The following is a 6,286-nucleotide window of genomic DNA, read 5'->3' on the forward strand; positions in this document are numbered from 1 at the left end:
AGCTGGCCCACAGCCCCACCACAGGCCAAGCAGAGCAGTCAGCAGAAAAGGGAAGCAGGCAGGCCTGAGAATGAGGCATCAGTGTATCCAGTGGGCCTGGTGCATAATAGGTGCTCAGTATGTGTGTTTCTGACTGGAGTGTATTAGTTTCCTGCCGCTGCCATAACAAAGTACCAGAGGCTGGGTGGCTTAAACAACAGACGTTAAATTTCTCACAGTTCTGAGGTCTGGAAGCACAGGATCAAAGTGTCATCAGGGTTGGTTTCTTCTGAGGCCTCTCCCCTTGGCTTGCAGATGGCCATCTTCTCACTGTGTCTTTGGCACAGCCTTCCCTCTGTGTCCTAATCTCATCTTCTTATAAGGACACCAGTCATATTGGATTAGGGCCCACCCCAATGATCTCATTTAACCTTAATTACGTCTTTAAATATCCTATCTCCATATATAGTCATGCTAACTGGAGGTTAGGATTTCAACACATGAATTTTGTGGGGACACCATTCAGTTTGTAACAGGGAGCAACTATATACGGTTGGGGAGATAAAATATACACACTGAAGTAATGGACAAAATGGTGCACAAATTGTTAAATTGTGTGCTCGAGAGGAACAAGAAAATAAGACTGCATATAAGAAATGACTAAAAGTTCTAGAGAACCGACTCCCTCTTGCGAGAGCACCAGAATCGCAACTAACTGCTGAACAATCATCGACAGGAAGACGCTGGACCTCACCAGAAAAGATGCCCCACATCCAGAGACAAAGGAGACGCCACAATGGGATGGCAGGAGGGGGGCAATCACAGTAAAATCAAATCCCATAACTGCTGGGGGGGGGGGTGACTCACAGACTGGAGAACACTTACACCACAGAAGTCCACCCACTGGAGTGAAGGTTCTGAGCCCCACGTCAGGCTTCCCAACCTGGGGGTCTGGCAACGGGAGGAGGAATTCCTAGAGGATCAGACTTCGAAGCCTAGCAGGATTTGATTGCAGGACTCTGACAGGACTGGGGGAAACAGAGACTCCACTCTTGGAGGGCACACACAGAGCAGTGTGCGCATCGGGACCCCAGGGGAAGAAGCAGTGGCCCCATAGGAGACTGAACCATACCTACCTGCTAGTGTTGGAGGGTCTCCTGCAGAGGTGGGGGGTGGCTGTGTCTCACCGTGAGGACAAGGACACTGGCAGCAGAAGTTCTGGGAAGTACTCCTTGGTGTGAGGCCTCCCAGAGTCTGCCGTTAGCCCCACCAAAGAGCCCGGGTAGGCTCCAGTGTCAGGTTGACTCAGGCCAAACAACCAACAGGGAAGGAACCCAGCCCACCCCCCACCTCCCATCAGCAGACAAGTGGATTAAAGTTTTACTGAGCTCTGCCCACAACAGCCAGCTCTACCCACCACCAGTCCCTCCCATCAGGAAACTTGCAGAAGCCTCTTAGACAGCCTCATCCACCAGAGGGCAGACAGCAGAAGCAAGAAGAACTACAATCCTGCAGCCTGGGGAACAAAAACCACATTCACAGAAAGACAGACAAGGTGAAAAGGCAGAAGGCTATGTACCAGATGAAGGAACAAGATAAAACCCCAGAAAAACAACTAAATGAAGTGGAGATAGGCAACCTTCCAGAAAAAAGATTCAGAATAATGACAGTGAAGATGATCCAGGACCTCGGAAAAGAATGGAGGCAAAGATCAAGAAGATGCAAGACATGTTTAACAAAGACCTAGAAGAATTAAAGAACAAACAAACAGAGATGAACAATACAATAACTGAAATGAAAGCTACACTAGAAGGAATCAACAGCAGAATAACTGAGGCAGAAGAATGGATAAGTGACCTGGAAAACAGAAAGGTGGAACTCACTGGTGCAGAACAGAATAAAGAAAAAAGAATGAAAAGAAATGAAGACAGCCTAAGAGACCTCTGGGACAACATTAAACGCAACAACCTTCGCATTATAGGGGTCCCAGAAGGAGAAGAGAGAGAGGAAGGACCCGAGAAAATATTTGAAGAGATTATAGTCGAAAACTTCCCTAATATGGGAAAGGAAACAGGCACCCAAGTCCAGGAAGTGCAGAGAGTCCCATACAGGACAAACCCAAGGAGAAACACGCCGAGACACGTAGTAATCAAATTGGCGAAAACTAAAGCAAAGAAAAACTATTAAAAGCAAGGGAAAAACGACAAATAAGGTACAAGGGAACTCCCATAAGGTTAACAGCTGATTTCTCAGCAGAAACTCTACAAGCCAGAAGGGAGTGGCATGATATACCTAAAGTGATGAAAGGGAAGAACCTACAACCAAGATTACTCTACCCAGCAAGGATCTCATTCAGATTCGATGGAGAAATCAAAAGCTTTACAGACAAGCAAAAGCTAAGAAAATTCAGCACCACCAAACCAGCTCTACAACAAATGCTAAAGGAACTTCTCTAAGTGGGAAACACAAGAGAAGAAAAGGACCTACAAAAACAAACCCCAAACAATTAAGAAAATGGTAATAGGAGCATACATATCGATCAGTACCTTAAACGTGAATAGATTAAATGTTCCAACCAAAAGACACAGGCTTGCTGAATGGTTAAAAAACAAGACCCAAATATATGCTGTCTACAAGAGACCCACTTCAGACCTAGGTACACATACAGACTGAAAGTGAGGGGATGGAAAAAGATATTCCATGCAAATGGAAATCAAAAGAAAGCTGGAGTAGCAATACTCATGTTAGATAAAATAGACTTTAAAACGAAGACTATTACAAGAGACAAGGAAGGACACTACATAATAATCAAGGGATCAATCCAAGAAGAAGATATAACAATTATAAGTATATATGCACCCAACATAGGAGCACCTCAATACATAAGGAAAATGCTAACAGCTATAAAAGAGGAAATCGACAGTAACACAATAATAGTGGGGGACTTTAACACCTCACTTACGCCAATGGACAGATCATCCAGACTGAAAATTAATAAGGAAACATAAGCTTTAAATGACACAACAGACCAGATAGATTTAATTGATATTTATAGGACATTCCATCCAAAAACAGCAGATTACACTTTCTTCTCAAGTGCACATGGAACATTCTCCAGGATAGATCACATCTTGGGTCACAAATCAAGCCTCAGTAAATTTAAGAAAATTGAAGTCATATCAAGCATCTTTTCTGACCACAACACTATGAGATTAGCAATCAATTACAGGGAAAGAAACGTAAAAAACACAAACACAAGGAGGCTAAACAATACGTTACTTAAAAAACCAAGAGATCACTGAAGAAATCAAAAAGGAAATCAAAAAATACCTAGAGACAAATGATAATGAAAACACGACAATCCAAAACCTATGGGATACAGCAAAAGCAGTTCTAAGAGGGAAGTTTATAGCAAAATAAAAAAAAAAAAAAAAAAAAAAAAAAAAAAAAAAAAAAAAGATCCTGCATTCTGCATGGCATGGCCAAAAAAAAAAAAGAATTTTCTCATAAGTCCCACTCAACAATTTCTATTGAACAGTATCTCCTGTTTGGAAAATGTAATTATTTAGCTGGATACATACTGTATAAAGGGTCACTTGGAAAAGCAAAGAAACTAGGATCTGGGAGTGAGGAAAGAGTGAGAAAGGAGAATGGATATTAGGTGGGCAGCTTGCGTCTCTGTTGCAGGTCCCAACCCAAATCCCCTCTGTCTCTTACAGTCTGGCCTCCACCTAGCAGTCAGAGCAATTTTTTTTTTGCTTAAATTTTAAGGCAGTACCTTTACAGAGTGGAAAAAAAAAAATCTAGCAGTGTAGCTGATACTGCTAGATACTGCTAGATGCTGTACTGATACTGCTAGTGTAACTGATACTATAGTAAAAAATGTCCCTCTCTCACCCCTACTCCCCACTCCCTCAGTCCAGAAACAATCTCTGAATTTTCAACATGTGAACCAGACCATAGCATTTTCCTACTGAAGACCCTTCCCTGGATCCCAGAGTCTGCTCTCAGGCCCTGCCCTCCTTTCTGCCCTCAGCTCACGCAGCTCTCCTCCTGGCTCATAGTGGGAGGTCCTCTGGCTTCCAGTCAGTTACTGAGGGCACTGCCTGACAGCACTTCCCCTGTTGTTCTGTCCGCCTGGAACACTCTTCAGGGCTCATTTCAGTTCCATCTTGTTTGGCAGCAAGTTTTTCTCTTTAGGTCCAACCTGTTCAAGGTATCCAAGTCCTGTACCCTCCAGTGAGGGGCCCAAACCCCTGCACAGCTGAATTCCACGGCTGTACCGTCAACAACCAAGGGCCATGATGGGGCTGGTCCAGGGCACTGTGGGAAGGGGGTAGGGGCTCCTGACCAAACATGGTTGAGCTTAGGAGCTGAGGGATCATTCATTTATTGAATATGTATCAGGGGAATTCCCTGGTGGTCCAGTGGTTAGGACCCAGTGCTTCCACTGCAATGGGTATGGGTTCGATCTCTGGTCAGGGAATTAAGATCCTATAAGCTGTGTGGCATGGCCAAAAAAAAAAGAATACGTATCAGGTGCTGTCTCCTATGACCTGGTATTGGGAAGATACAAGAGAATGAGATGAGCATGTTCTTCTGGACCCTCTAGACAGATCGAGGAGACGCAATAAACAAGAAAACGAACAAATAAGATCGTTCCAGGCTGTAATAAGTTCCGTGAAGGGCATAAACAGGGGACGTAGCAGAAGGTTTGGGAGTAGAGGAGGGCATGCCAGAATGTGTGGTCAGGGAAGCCACCTCAGAGCTCTGAGGATGAGAAGATGCCAGGGAAAGAGCCAGGGGAAGCTAGGACGAGCAGAGCAAGCAGCACGTGCAAAGGCCCTGAGGTGGCAGAGAGCGGTCTGGCCAAGCACCGGGAAGCAGAAGGTGAACAGAGTTGCGCAAGGCTGAGCTGCAGGCTGACCTAAGCTGGGGTTTATTCTAGGAGCCTTGGGAGGATTTTCAGGAGGACAGTGGCATGATCAAGCTGGCTATGGGACCTGAACTTCATGAGTCCTTTGAGTGGTTTCTGTAATTTTCCGTTTGCAGCGCTGTCTTGGGATAGCATTATGGGGGTTATTTTTGGTTTTCTGGCCAGCTTGGTTAAACCAACAGCAGGATGCATTTTATGAGTGCAGAGCAGCAGGGCAAGTCTCAGCAAATCTCCTACCTGCTTTTCTATGACCTTGGGGGTTGTCTCCCCAGGAGTGACACTCGTGCCCCCTGAATGGTGTACCCTTATCTTTGACATCCCGCCACTCAGCACCTCTCCATCTTGCCTTCCACTGAGAGTAGATACATCAATCAGGGCTCTCTAGAAAAACAGAACCAACAGGAGATAGGTGATAGATAAATAGATAGATAGGTAAGTAGATAGATGGATGGATGGATAGATAGATAGATAGATAGATAGATGGATAATGAAACCTTTGAGCCAACCTGGGCTCTTTGGCTCTGTTGCTCTGGGCAATTCTGTGTATGTTGGGAATATTAACATCCACCAACTATCTTTTGCTTGAAGATGAAGGCATTTGACTCGGGCTGAGCATGTCTGAATTTGGGAAGGAATAAAGTTCTGGGCACCTGGTTCCCAATCTGGGCCTGGAGGCTGGAGTGAGAAGCCTGGTTGAGCCCAAACCTCTCCCCTCTGCTGTTTGACTCTCAGCCTTTGCTCAGTGACTGTTGGTGAAGTTCACTGCCAAAGTAACCTGGGACTCGCTGGGCAGGAGATGCCTCACCACACTGGTCCCTTTGCCTGGGGGACCTCAAGAGGTGTTCCTGTCTCCCTAATTGCAAATCTTGGCTGTGCAATCTTTGCTTTTTCTTAATCAGATACCTCAAGATCACACTCGAAGGGTCTGACCCTTCCCACAGAGTCTGCTGAACTCTGACCCCACAGCCTTTCATAACCTCCTGCCTCTCTGTCTTGGTGGTTTGTGTGGTCAGATGACGCCCAGCCACAGAGACAGGAAAAATAAGCCCAAGGGGAAATGAACACGTCCCACATATCCCATCTCGGATAAAGCGCTGAGGCAGGTCCTGGTTGTTTAATGGTCCCACCACTGTTCCCAGGCCTGAAAGTGTGTGTGTGTGTGTGTGTGTGTGTTAGCATGTGTGCAAATCACACGAGGCTCATGTCACGCATGCTGTGGGGATGGCCAGCTCTGTGACTATTTTGGACTTTGGTTCAAGCCTTTGCCCTGGACAGTCAGCCAGTGGGCAGTCTCCCCAGCTGAGATCCGTATGGATGGGGCTCAGAATCAGCCCCACCCCGGAGGACCTTGACTCTCAACCTGAAGAACAT

The sequence above is a fragment of the Neophocaena asiaeorientalis genome, unplaced genomic scaffold (assembly GCF_003031525.2).
Source record: "Neophocaena asiaeorientalis asiaeorientalis breed wild unplaced genomic scaffold, Neophocaena_asiaeorientalis_V1.1 scaffold388, whole genome shotgun sequence".
NCBI classification, from domain to species: domain Eukaryota; kingdom Metazoa; phylum Chordata; class Mammalia; order Artiodactyla; family Phocoenidae; genus Neophocaena; species Neophocaena asiaeorientalis.